This window comes from Populus nigra, chromosome 5 (assembly GCF_951802175.1).
Source record: "Populus nigra chromosome 5, ddPopNigr1.1, whole genome shotgun sequence".
NCBI classification, from domain to species: domain Eukaryota; kingdom Viridiplantae; phylum Streptophyta; class Magnoliopsida; order Malpighiales; family Salicaceae; genus Populus; species Populus nigra.
The window spans coordinates 4,593,422-4,608,736 of NC_084856.1; positions in this window are offsets into that span (position 1 = coordinate 4,593,422).

Below are 15,315 nucleotides of genomic sequence, written 5' to 3' on the forward strand. Positions count from 1 at the left end.
TATTATTATCATTATATTATATTATATTATATTATTGTTTTTTTTCTTTTTTTAATAAATTTATTTTGTTTGATTTAGTTTGTTAATGTTAAATTTTTTTATTTAGTTATCAGATTTTCATGATACAGATCCCGAGTTTGATGGGTTAACCTGATTTGACGAGTTAACCTGGATTTTTTTTAATTATTTTTTATTTAGTTTAGTTTGTTAAAGTTAATTTTCTTTCTATTTAATTATCAGACTTTCATGACACGTATCCTGGGCTTGTCGGGTTAACTTGATTTGATGGATTAACCTGGTTTGATGGGTAAACCCTTCATTTTTTTTCTATTTAGTTATCAAACTTTCATGACGCGAATTCCAAATTTTACGGGATAAACTGGTTTAAAGGGTTAATCCAATTAATTTAAATTTTTTTTCTTTTTCTTCATTAATTTTTTTTTTCTTGTTGATTTTTTTTCTTTGTTTTATTTAATTGATCTATTTAATTATCACATTTTTATCACACGACCTTATAGTCAGACCCACATCCAATATTCTTGGGTCCGGTGTTGCAGTCAGACTCACTTAAACTTGAATCATGCAAGTTTAATGTTATTATTAATATTATAAATATTACTCTTGGGTCGGACGTTGCAGCCAAACCCAAGATTATTGGATATAACTTTGCAGAAAAACTCAAGATTTTTAAATATTTGCTTTTTTATATATTTTTTATGCCAAAAAAATGACCCGCGGCATCGCGCGGGTCATATAATTAGTCTTATATAATTCTTGTTTTGAACGTCCATTAATTAAAGCTTTTTATTGTTATCAAGAATAAAAATATATGATTAATGAAAAATTATCTAGTGAATTTAATTTGTTATTTAAAACTGTGATTGATCATGGTTTATATTAATGTCCGTGTGATCTTGTGATTAAAATATTATTAATTATTTCAATAAATAGAAAAAATTAACATCATGAGTATTATTTACTAGAAATGATTATGTAAATAAATTTAGTAATGAATGAGAATTTAATTAGTTAAATTCGTGTGATAATATTTCTATTCATTATTTTATCTTCTGAAAACAATTTGTATAGCTTCGTGGGCATTGCATTGTAAATTTTAATGCAGGTGATTGTACCTCACTCTAATAAATTTCGAAGAAGGCACCGGATTGATGGCATGAAGTGTACCACTGATAGGTGGACGAATGCGATTATACGAGAATGCCGTGCAACTCGCTGCCCACAACTTGCTGTCTTTGTCCGTTTTGTATGTTGAATGTTTTATACAGTTAATTTTTAATTTGAAAATATATTAAAATAACATTTTTATTTTTAAATTTATTTTTTATATTAATATATTAAAACATTTGAAAAATCAGCGTTTTTTATATTAAAACAATTTCATCGGCATTGATTCTTTTGTGATTTTCATTTTTGAAAAATCTAATGCAGTCAATGAATTATCTTGACATTTGAAATCAATGTTTTGAATTAGTTGGATCTAAACTTTTTTTTCATTTGTGTATGGCTTCAAGTAGCAGCAGTTGTAAATAACCAACTATCACCAGTAATTATTATACAGGTAATAAAATGAAATGGTGTTTTTTTTTATAGAAATGGTGTGATTATAGATTTTACCAGTTGTTTTTGTTATCATTTTTCTTCTCGTTTTTATTCTTTCGTGATTTTTTTTTGTTTTCTTGTTTTTTTCTTTGCAATTTCTTTTGAAAAAAATATTATTTTTTATTTTTTACACTTTAAATATTTATCACTCTACACTTTATATCATTGTTGTTTTTCTTAACTTTATTCCTTTGTATTTTTTTTTAAAAAAACTTGTCTTTGCACTTTATTTTATAGATAAATTCAACCTACAGTGAAGCGGGTTGAATAAACACGTTAATACTTTATTTTTTTTATTTACTGACACAAATAGTTTTCGATGTATTTAATTAAATGCATGCATGGGCCTTTTGATTTATAATTTGAATTTAAAAAAAAATAAAAAGTTTGTATTTATTTTCAAAAACAATTATCCAACCTGCGGCGAAGCGCGAGTCAAGTAACTATTTATAGTTATTAAAATAAACTCTAAACCAAATGAAAAAATACTATAAAAGTCTACAATGAATCCACATTGCTTTCTCATTTTGCCCCTCTCTACATGAAAATAAAACCTTGCAATTAAGGTGTTGTACTCTTTTTACAAGGACATATCTGTCTTTAAAAAATCATTGGATGCACAAGGGCTTTTTTGCATTTTATTTGAATAGTAGAATTACCAAGATAACATTTTATACAAAAAAAAAAAAAAAAAAACTTCATAGCATTGTGGTCATTTTATTAAAATGAACAACAAAAAACTAGAATGCCCTTAGGGTAAAGTAATTTTTGCACTTCCTTGTAAGGGTATTTTTATCTTTGTCTCTAGTTTTTTTTAAAAAAAATTGGGTGGTCTCAATGGTATTTTTGCTTTTCAATAATATAAAATATATATTTTTTTAAAAAAATTGTTGGCGAGCGACAAACACCCCTAACAAGTGGATGTTAACCACATCTTTCAAGTAAAGCACGCGACGATATCCTACCATCAAAAGTCACCTTTCACGACAGCATTGGAAGTATATTGACATCATCTTCTTAGAGATATATTATGATGGTGGAGGATAGACAATCGATGATTATTTTTTTTAATTTATATTTCAACAAATATCCCTCATTTATGATTTTGTTATTTTTCTTATTTAGCCTTTCTTGAATTGAGCTTTTTTTTAATTAGTCTTTATATATTTAATTTTTTGAGATATTATTTTAATTAATTTATAAAAAAAACATTTATGTTTTATACAGATGAACTTTATGTTTTTTTTAACAAATAAATAATATTCATAACATGTGCGATCTTGCAAGATATTTCTTCCTTTTTATTTTACTCAATCGATTTCATATGTGTCTATTTCTGTTGTTCTTTAATTGGATAAAAAATTGATCATAGTAAAAATAAATTCATAAATATAATTGGGTAAATATTTTATATTGTGGGAACAAATATCTTAATCTATATTTATTTTTTATTTTTTTATTTTTGCGTTTATTTTTCATTAATGACTTTTTATTTATTTATTTACACATATAATTATTGATTTATTTAATTAGATGTTTGCACAAGCTAAAAACCAAGTTTTCTATTTTCCTCTAAAAACATTATTGACATCCTCGCATTTAACCGTGGACTCACTGTAAATAGTTTTTATATATTTTTTATTTTGTTCTTCAAACTTTTTTTAGGCGATTTGAACCTTTTATAGCCAAATTGAAAGACACTTGCTTCAAATTTCTCGAGGAAGGGCAGGATCAAAAGAAAGAGAATCAAAATAAAAAGGGCAAGGAAAATAAGTATTGGTTTCAATATCTGGTCAAAACATTCACCTTGATCCTCTTACTTTTCAAATTATAAGTTTTTGATCCCTCTAGTTTTATTAATTTAATTTTGATCCAAAATTTAATTTTCCTTATTTTTCAGTTACTAGTTTAAGATATAAGAGAAAAAGATTGTAGTGGAAGAAATAGAAAGCATCAATTGAAACTAATTACAACCACAAAAAAAAAATACATATTTGGACCCATGAAGTTTGTTTTTTTTTTTTTTGTTTTAAGTTGGTTTTGGGGTTTTAGACGATTCCTAGATTGTTTTGGGCCGTATACAAGTTTATCAAAGTATACAGGGTATTTTATAGAAGTTTTGTTTCAAAGTAAAAAAAAAAAAAAACACTAGCCCTAATTTTTTTAGCACTATCATGGCTGGAATACAAGGAAAAACAAGTAACGTGTCATTTGCCTCTATAGATAGCCTGTATTTATTTTCTAAAAAATATTGTTGCTCAACCCATTACTAGATAAAAAAATAAGTATTTGTTTGCACAAGCTTGCCTCTTTACAGTAAAAGATCCTTTCTAAATGGATCAAGCTTGCATTCCTTGCTTGGGTATTAGTTTTATTGAAGAATAATTTTTTATAAAATACTAGTTTTAAAAGTAAATGGATTTTATTTTTAATTTCAACTCAAATATGTTTGCTAATCATCTTTTTTTTAAATTGAATTTCTTAAAAAAAAATTATTAGGAAAAAAATATTAGGTGAAGTTAGGGTTGGCTTTTTTTAAAAATAAAAATTTGACTTTACATCTCAAGCTTAACTCCTACCGAATAGCATATTGGTTTGACAAAGATTTTCACTAAAATATATCCGACCCGTATTATCTTTTGTTATTTTTTATAACCTCCCATTATCTCTTATATATCTTTATCGATGGTTTATTTTTCCTTTTAGATCAAAACAAATACGAAAAAATTGCTACAATGTTTGAAATTAAAAATGAAACAATCATTTAGTAGTTACGTGCAATAGTAAAAATTTAAAACTAAAAAATTTATTTTTTATGTGATTTTATGTTTAAATCCTATAATTGTTAATATAATAGTCACTGAAAATTTATATAATTATTAATTTTAAAACCTATAAAATTAATTAAAATACATGTAAATTAATTCAAACACTCACGTTAATTAAAAAAAAAAAAAAGACTGCTACTTGCCCTGGTCAGTAAAGGGTATACTAGTCATCATACGCTACCAAGGAAAACAAGCAGAGCTCTGCGCCTTTCTGGGGTCAAAGAAACACGAAGCTATTATTCAGCAAATCAAAGCGTGCCACGTATGTTAAGACATATCACTGAATAAGCACATACATGCCGTTTTATCACATACATTCATACAATTCACTCTCAATAACCCAAGATTAACGGTGTGTCGAGAGCGTTACTGTTTCTGGATGCTATTTTATTATAAAAAATTAACATGTTTTCTGATGGTTTTACTGTGATGATATGAGAAAAAAAAATTTATTTTTTTTAATTTATTTTTTTAAAAAACTATTTTTAAAAACAAACCACACAGAGTCTCAAACAAACACTCATCAATAAAAGCATTCATGGAAATGGGTCCCACAGAAATCATAGTGGTCAACTAGTGCAATAACCGAGGATTTTAAAAAATATATATACATATATATTCCTAGAGCGGCATTGGACCACGTGTAAGTTAGGCAGAGATCTAGGAAGTCGTGTATATCTGTAATTCGTTTCTGGTTGGTTATTCGTCACCGCAATAATTTTTTATTATTATTATTATTTTCAGTCGATTCTTTTATTGATTGTTTTGCTTACTGTATATGAAGAAAATATCTAGGGGCGATGCTGGGTGTTTTAGCCACCTCCAGATATTTATGAGCCTGACCGTATTTTCTGCCCGTGCATTTCCAGCCACTGAAATTGTTTTCGTGTCTCGAAGTAATGGAGCGATTCTTTTTCGGGCAGCACTGGATGACCGGTGCCTTTTGGGTTTTGGTTCGGGCGTCTCCTGGAGAGGAATTTCTTTGATGCTAGATGCCAATCTTGAAGCTGTTAAAAATCGGAAATTGAAGGGAAGGGTCACGAGAAATTCCAGTGCAAACTCCTATTAAAATCTTATTTTAATTTTTCGCTAGCCAATTATAACAACACATGGAGGAGGGGGAGCCGAGTTCAAATTGAAATTCTTCCCAGCATTATAGTTTTTTATTTTTATTTTTATGACCATCATGAAGCATTTTATTTAGTAACTCTTGAGTTTTTTTGCATTTTTTTAATTCCATAATTAAAAATATTTCTAAATCAGTCTGAATGTCAGATCAGATAAAATAATTGAGTATCTGTTTTCATGAAAGAAACTACCATGTATATATTTAAAAAATTGGTGTGGGTGTTAGAAAATGCATTAACTTGTATTTTTTTTAATGGGTTTTACTTGAAAATTTGATTTTTTTTAGTATTATTTTGATAATTTTAGTATACTAATATCAAAAATAAAAAAAATTCTAAATTAAAATACTTCTATGTATTTTTAAATAATTTTTAAAAATCATAATATACCACAAAATCAAAACCTCACCAAGAATTTTCAGGCAAAGAGGTGTCTATAAATATAGTAATGATTATTTTTTAAAGTGGTTTTTTTCTCAAAAATACAATATAATAATATTTTATTATTTTTTAAAAAATATTTTTGATATTAGTAAATCAAAACTATAAAAAATATATATAAAAAACTTTATATAAAAAATAATAAATTTTCATTAATCTATATTTGAAACGAAATCCCAAAGTGTCGTGCAAGAGCATGTTTCTCCCGCGTAGAGGAGTCAACAATTTCTATTATTACTTTCAGTAAGTGGAATGAAGTCAACCCGTGTTCACCATTATATTATGAACTGGGAGTGACTCGGTGATTGGGTTCTCCACTCCGAGGATGTCAACCAACATTCACCATTTCTGGTTGCCTGTATTGGCTGAATTATTCTAATTAATTCCCTTGTTTTTCCTGATTTGGGCCTTCGGAAGTCAAGTCAATGATGACCACCTCGTGTGCTCTCTGCCTTGGAAGCCACTATTAAACTCACTCCATTAATTAAACCCCCACCTTTCGGTCATTAGCATATATATATAAAAATCGGTAAAATAGTATAGTTTATACATAATATAATTTATACATGTCGCGACTAGGAAACACAATATTTAAAGCATATCGCGATTCAAAATAACAAGAAGATATAAATATTGTAATTTGTTATAAATAACAGGTCTAAATACCCCTGCTTAAACAGAGTACCTTTGAACTTAGTTATCAAAATAGGGAGGTTTTTATCACATAAACACCAGCTTAACAAATGATTAATACGAGGTGGAATTGAAGATACTAAAAAGGCCTTTTTTCTTCTTCAAGAAACTGGAAAGACATTACTGCAACCTTAAGAACTGGAAAGACTCGGGAAGGAAGGGGTGGCTCATTGAAGTGTCAGGACCTGTTAACAAGGCCTTAAGAATCCACATCCATGGTTCAGGGAAATTCAGAAAATTCTCTTACGATGTTCTAATTTTCTTGATCCATTTTCTACAGCTGCTTCTGTGCATATGCAGAATTGGTCTTGATTGCCAAGAAACGAGTCTCCCCAGGCCACATCAGCCGATGATTGTGGGGCCATGGCCGTAAACTTGGCTTGCCAACAGTGTTCATTCTTATCCTTCTGCAGTATTTGCTGGTGTGCGTATATTCCTACGATCAACATGTGAATGAGGCTTATTCTATTTTTTTTCCTTTTACACTGCCTCTCTAATCCTAAATTTCCAATTTTGCCCCTGTCCACCACCTAACCAATCATGTCTTGACAGGTTAACCCGGAAATCCACTTTCTCGGTGGAGGCGGGATCAACATGGTATTTGTCAAACAAGTCATGCACAACATATAAGCCCAACAGTGCTTCCTCGGCAACAAGTGGACTTGGACTTCTCTGGATATGTTTTATTTTTGTTTTGAAATGTTTTTTAAAAATATATTTATTATGAACAAATATTAAATTATTGTTTTTTTAATAATTTTAATGTATTAATATTAGAAACTTAAGAAAAATTAAAAACATTCCTTAACATAAATTGTTCATTTTAAGATTTTTTGCTACCAAGCTTATTGCTTCTTCTTTTTTTTCCCCTCCGACGTGTGCTTAATATATATTATTGATAAAGTTGTTGTTTCCAATGGATAGATTACACTAGTGGTCTCTGGCTTTCTTTAAAAAAAAAAAAAAATTGTATTTTGAATTCATTTCGTATGACAAAATTAAATTTTATTGAATTAAAGAATCCGGTAAGAATTTTATTTCTTATAGCTGACCTGTAACCTTAATAATTAAAAAAAAATCATCTAGTAGGTAATCCAATAATAAAAGCTTGGGACCAAAGGATTTGCTCCCCATGTGATCTCAAGTTCGAGTAATATGGTTGCTAATATAATGGTTACTTAAGACTTATATGGTCATTAATTCCAGGATTTATGAAATTAATCAAGGTGCGCGCCACCTGACTTGGCTATCCTATTAATAAATAAATAAAAAATACATATATTTTTAATCATCAAGTAACTATCTCACGTTGTTTGTAAGATTTTAATAGAATGTCAAGAATCCATAATCATATCCTAAAAAGTAGCGTAAGACTGCGGTCTAATTGAGTGATTGTAGAAATGTAATAAATGAAGCCCAAGTGGTGAACTTTTATCGTGCTATAAACGAATGTGGGAATTATAGAGCCACGTTTTTTATAGTATTATTATAGCATCACTTTCAGTAGACAATTGGGCTATAAAAAATATCTACTTTGTTCAATATGATTTTATTTTTACTTTCAATGGCAGGAATTTTTTGTTTTTTTTTTTTCATATAGCATTATAAGGTTACTTAACATTCATCAAAACTAATCTCACGGTTTTAATTTAGCCAAAGCTGGTCACCTATACTGGAATGGAGAATTTCGCAAAGAAATATTGTGCACACATAATAATAATAATAATAACAAAGATATCTAAACAATTGTTTTTTAAATTATTTTTTATTTATAAATATATTAAAAAATATTATTTTATTTTTGAAAATTTATTTTTGCCATTAATAAATAAAAAATCTAAAAATACTTACTTTTCAACCCCAAAAACAAATCATACCACAGTGATCTATACACGCCTGCATTATAATAATAATAATAGTAATAATAAAAACAAGTAAAAATTGGAATTCTTGTGGATCTGCCTATCCCTACATGACACGTCATGAAGCCGATTTTCAATCACGTTGAACATTGTACGGTGAAACTTTAAAACGAAGAAAAACACCGTTCGCTCGTCAACGAGCACACGTTCGTAAACACTGTTCACTTTTATATTTTTATGCACTTTAATCCTTGTTGTTTGCAGATTTTACAACTTAATCATAATAATATTTTCAGAATAGTTATTTTTTAAAGTATTTTTTATTTATAAATATATTAAAAATATATTATTTTATTTTTTAAAAATTATTTTTTGATATTAACACATAAAATTTTTAAAAATACCAAAATTTTTAACAATCGGATTTCTACCAAAATACTTACTTTTCAACCCCAAAAACAAATCATACCACAGTGATGTACACACACCTACATTATAATTAAAAAAAATAACAAGTAAAAATTGGAATTATTGTGGATCTGCCTATCCCTACATGACACGTCATGAAGCCGATTTTCATTTCACATTCTAAGAAACGTGAATTTTCAGTCACGTGGAACATTGTCCGGTGAAACTTTAAAACGAAGAAAAACACCGCCCGCTCGACAATTCGTAAACACTGTTCACCTTTATATTTTATGCACTTCAATCCTTGTTGTTTGCAGAATTTACAACTCAATCATATAATTTATTTAATGTTTCGGTCACTATAGGCTGAGAGGGAAGATTCCCAGGAAAGGGAGAGAAAAAAAAGAAGATTTTCAGTGTTCATGGTAAGACATTATTCACTCATCATCACGTGTACGTTCATAAAACACTGTTCATTCACCATTTATTTTTTCAATCTGGTCCCTGTAACTTCCAAAATTTATAACTCCATCGCATGCTTCATTTCTTTCCCATTTTAGCACCTGAAGTTGAGAGAGAGCCACATAAAAAAGGAGAGGGAAGTATTTCACCCATAAAAAGGTTCATCTTGATAACTATAAGTTCATCTTGATGATGAAGTTTGATGGAGATTATTTGAGTCTTTAATCATGCATGTTAAAAAAAAATAGATTGAGGCACTGAAAATTTTTGAGGTTTGATTTAGAGTTTTTGGCATGTTAAAGAGTGTTCTGAAGTTGTTAGTAGAGCTATTTAATTTTTCAAATGTTCTTATATGAAAATATATTGAAATGTTTTAATGAGTTAGATTAAGGGTAAGTTTTTTCTTGCATAAAATATTTTAATTGTAAAATAATTTTTAATGATAATTATGGTGGTTATGAAGTAAGATAGTAATTATAGTAAAGAAGACGGTGATAAAATAATGATAATGGTTGTAATAAAAGGTGAGGTGATGAGATGAAGATGATAATGAAATAAAAATAATAGTTGAATATTATTGTAAATAAATTATTACTTGTAAAATATTTTCTGTAATTTCACGAGTTGAAAATATTTTTTAGTAAATTAATTAAATTTAAAGGTTGATAGTAAATTATATTTTATTAAACAATTTTTTAATAAAATATATTATAACAATCAAATAAAAAAACAGAAAAATATATAAAGAAAACACTTTTGCATAAAATAAATAATATAAATTTATAAAGTAACTTTTCTAGCATAAAAAATTAGAGCAGAGGACATTAATTCTATCTCTGGGAAGTGGAATTCACATGGATCTACCTAAAATGCTATACCTATGTGCATAGTAAAATAACATGTGATGAAGTGTTATGATGAGACCAAGTCCAGACAAACACGTGGGAAGGCGTCCATGCTACTCGGCAACAAACCCAGGGCAAAAAATATCTTGTCCGGTTCCACGCCCCCCCGCATTATTTTCTCACCACCAAAAATTTACCCTGCAATAATTCAAAAGTTGGAGCAGACTACAATAGTTTATTCACTGTGATTCGTGTCGTTTTAAAGTTTTGCTGAGAGCCTATCTGGCACCCCCTCACCTTTTACAGACTTTATAGCGAGCGCCGAGGGAAAAAAATAAAAATAGGACTGCTGGGTCGAGTCTAGAAAGGGACTGGCTCGGGGCCCGCAGCGTTAACATTTTTCAACTTCAAAAAATAATCAGGCGCGGCTATCATGTTTCACGATTCCGATGATCATAGTAGATGCAGGAGGTCCATTTTATTAAACTATATCATAACAAAAAGAAAACATTTTAATAAAAACATTTTATTCGTACAATAATATTAAAATATATTTTTAATTAATTCAAGAATATCATATTATGTAAAAACATTTTAATAACACTCGTCACCAAATAATCATATCAAGAGTCTCGATCAAAGCAAAAGCTATAGTTATATGAAATGGAGCCAAAATCCTCACCTCGTGCTTGGTAAAAGACGACTGGTGTGGAGGTATTTAACATCTAAAAAGACTATAAAAGTACACAATTTGATGTTGTGTACAAGGCATTGCTTCATTTTTGTCCCTGACAAAGATCAACATCTTATCTTCAAATTATACATTGTTTAAGTTTTACGTGTGTTCTTTGAAGATGAGTAAACACAGTAAAAATACATTAATATTGATTTTCATTTTTATATCAGATATAAATAATTATATTCTTAATTAATAATGTATGAGCAAATGTTTTACTTTATTTGTATCTTTTACGATGATATTAAAATTATTATTATTATTCTTGTTGTTATTATTATTATAAAAACATAATAAACTAATATTGGCAGAAGATGTTTAATTTATATATTGTTTTTTTTTAATCCCAAATCCTAAAATTTATATTACATATTGAATTGTTAGAAATGCAATAATAACTTGAATTTTTTTTTTACCAACTCAAATTACATTTTGTATCACATATATTTAATTCACATATACGTTAAGTTTGTGTTTGTTTTTCGAAAAGTGGTTTCAGGGAAATCACTTTCTAAAATTTCATGTATTTATTTGCCATTAGAAAAGTTGGTCAACCAAAAACACTTTCCAATCAAAGAAAAATTTGACTTGATTTTCAGGAAAATATTTTTCTTTTATTTTGAGTGGAAAATACTTTTCGGAAGTTGTGAAAAATTTAAAAATATCATATTATTTGCTGATTATATCAAATTTGGTCCTCAAACTTTTGATTATTATATATATATATATATATATATATTGTTTTGAATATTTGTTTTTCAATTTCATCTCTTCGAATTTAATTTTTATATTAATTTTGATCCTCAGTTTTATAATTGTTATTTGCTTTTCCCTTATCTTTTTCTAATTGAAATTTTTTATCTATCAAATTTGGTCCTCATTCTTTTGATTGTTACTTCTTTTATTTAAAATAATTTATGAAATGTTAATTATTATTATTTTAATTTCTTCATCTTTCAATTTTTTTTATTTTTTAGATTTGATCTCTATTATTTTGATTATTATTTATTTTATATGAGATAATTTATAAAATTATATTTCTTTTCAATTTCATTTTCATTCAACTTTTTAATTTGTAAAGTTTGTTCCTCATTATTTTAATAAACTTGAAAAAAAAATAAAACATTAATATGACATCACCAAACACTGGGAAGTGTTTTCCAACTTATTTTCCATTACACTACCAAACATCAAAAAATAATTTACTTTCTCAGAATTCACTTTCCTGAAATTTATTTTCTAAAAGGAAACTACTTTCCAGCAAACAAACATGGCATAAAACAAGCTAAATGTTTTCATATATACATTATCCTCTGAAAACCATTTGTAAATACATTAGTTCCTCTAGTTTTAAAAAACATCGCTAATTGATTCTCCATTGAAAAAATCTAACATTAGTTATTAAAGTCATTAAAGTTTTTTTATATGACAAATTTATAACTACTAAAGTAATCAAGTACAGATAATTTTTTTTCCTATCTTATTGCACAACGAAATAGTCAAAATACTATTAAAAATAAAAATTTAAAATTAGTGAAAAAGAGATATTTTTTGTATTTTTATAATATTTTTTTTATTATTATAATGCCAGCCAATGATCAATTTGATATTTGATCAATATAAAAAATAATAAGCAATTTAAATGCACACCAGCACGACGGAAATGCCTTTAAAAACAAAATTTTAAATATGGAGTTATGAGGTTTTTTGATCTTTTCACGATACTTTCTTCACTATTATTAAGTTGGTTTAAGTGCAACTTGATATTTGACTAGATATCAAAATAATAATACAAAACAAAAGGGTGAGGCGCAAGAAACGCATTCACAACATGTGTGACGTCTCTCCACATCCAAAAATAATTTTATGTCGTGTCATTGAAAGAGTTGTCATGTCCTCTTCCAGGTGCAGTGGCACATGCAGCGATGATGGTCGGGTGGTTCGGTTGTCATCGGTGGATTCTTTTTTATTTTCTCTCATTCCCTAAAAAGTACAGTTTAATCCTTTTTGTTGTTGGTATTTCAACTTTAGTCACTATTCTTTTTATTTCTGATTTTTGTTCTTAATTTTTTTATAAAAGTTTTATTTGTTTTTCATTTCGTGCATTAATTTCAATTTGACATTTTTTGTTTTTTCCAAGTTGGTTCACGTCCTATTTCAGGTGGAGTGGCGCGTGCAGCGATGGTGGTTCGATGGTTCGGTTTATCCTTGGTGGATCCTTTTTTATTTTCTCTCTTTCCTCAAAAAGTATAGCTTGGTTCCTTTTGTTGTTGGTATTTTAACTTCAATTTATATTCTTTTTATTTCCAATTTTTATTCTTAATTCTTTTATTAAAGTTTTTTTATATGGTCAATTTATCATTATTGAATTAACCAAGTACAAATAAATTTTTCCCATCTTATTGTACAAGCGAAATAGTCAAAATACTATTAAAAATAAAAAATAAAAAATTAGTGAAAAGGAGTATTTTTTATATTTTTATAATTATTTTTTCATTATTATAATATTCGTCGATGATTAATTTGATATTTGATCAAATATAAAAAATAATATGCAATTAAAATTCACACTAACACAACAAAAATGCGTTTAAATTGAAATATGGAATTAAAAGGTTTTTTGGTCTTTTTCACAATAGTTTTTTATTTATTATTATTAAGTTGGTTTAAGTGCAATTTAATATTTGACTAGATATCAAGATAATAATAAAAAACAAAAGGGTAAGGCACGTGAAACGTACTCCACAACATGTGTGGCGCCTCTCTGCATCCAAAAATATTTTTTTGTCGTGTCATTGAAAAAGTTGCCACGTCCTCTTCTAAGTGGAGTTGCGCGTGCAATGATGGTGGTCGGGTGGTTTGGTTTGTTGTTAGTGTACTCTTTTTTATTTTCTCTCTTTCCCTAAAAAGTACAGTTTGGTTCTCTTTGTTGTTGGTATTTCAACTTCAATCCATATTCTTTTTTTTTTCTGATTTTTTTTCTTAATTTTTTATAAAAATTTTATTTGTTTTTTTTATTTTGTGCATCAATTCCAATTTGATGTTTTTTTTTCAAGTTGGTTAACGTCCTCTTCCAGGTGGAGTGGCACGTGCAACGATGGTGGTCGAGTGGTTTGGTTTGTCGACGGTGGACCCTTTTTTATTTTCTCTCCTTCCCCGAAAAGTATAGCTTGGTTATCTTTGTTGTTGGTATTTCAACTTCAATTTCTATTCTTTTTATTTCTAATTTTTATTCTTAATTTTTTTATAAAATTTTTATTGTTTTTCATTTCGTGCATCAATTCCAATTTGACATTTTTTTTTTACAAGTTGGTTCTTATTCTTTTGATTTTTTCAATTCTTTTCTTTGACTTTTTATAAAAGTTTTATTGGTTTTCAATTTCATCATTCGATACAAATTTTTGGTATTTTGTTTCTTTAATTTAATCTTCTTTGTTTTGATTTCTAATTTTTTTCTTTGTTGGCCTTTTTGTCAAAATTTAATTTATTTTCAATCTCATCCTTTAATCCAAATTTATGGTATATTATTTTTATTATTTTGGTCCTCATTCTTTTTTATTTTTTTATCTTTTGTTAAAATAGTTTTTATTTTCAATTTCACCCTTCAATCAAAAATTTATTTTTAGTTCCTATGTCAATTTGGATCCACGCTCTTTTGATTTTTTTATCTTTTTGCTAAATTGATTTTTCTTTTCAATTTTTTCCTATAATCTAATATAATTTTTCTTTGTATTTCAATTTTGATACTCATTCTTTTAATTATTATGTTCTTAGTCCTTTTGTATAATTGAAATTATTTTTTGAAAATTGGGCTTCATGATTTTTCTAGAGAATGTGCCTTGGGTCTAATTACTTGGGTCACAGATTTGAAAATGAGCTTATAATTCTCTTTATATTTTTTTTCTATCATTTTATTACAATCATGATATTGAGGTTACAGGTTTGTTATGTAAACTCATAGTGACCATGATTGTTTTTTTTTTTTATATATATTCGTCTTTACCCCATTTTGTTTGTTTATATCTAATGGGGTGTGAATTGAATTGTATCGTTTGTTCTCTTTTGAAAAAAATATTTTTTTCCCAGTTTATCTTGGTCACTTTTGTTTTTTGTTTTGATCCATCTATTATCATTTCTTATTTTGTTTTATCTAATTAAAATAAAGACAACTTATTTAACTCAATCGGGTCTATAACCTGAGCCATAATTTTTTATTCCTTTTTAAAAACATGCTTGGAGCATTTAAACATTATTTTTTATGAAAAAAAAATAGTCTGACCCCGTGGAGAAACG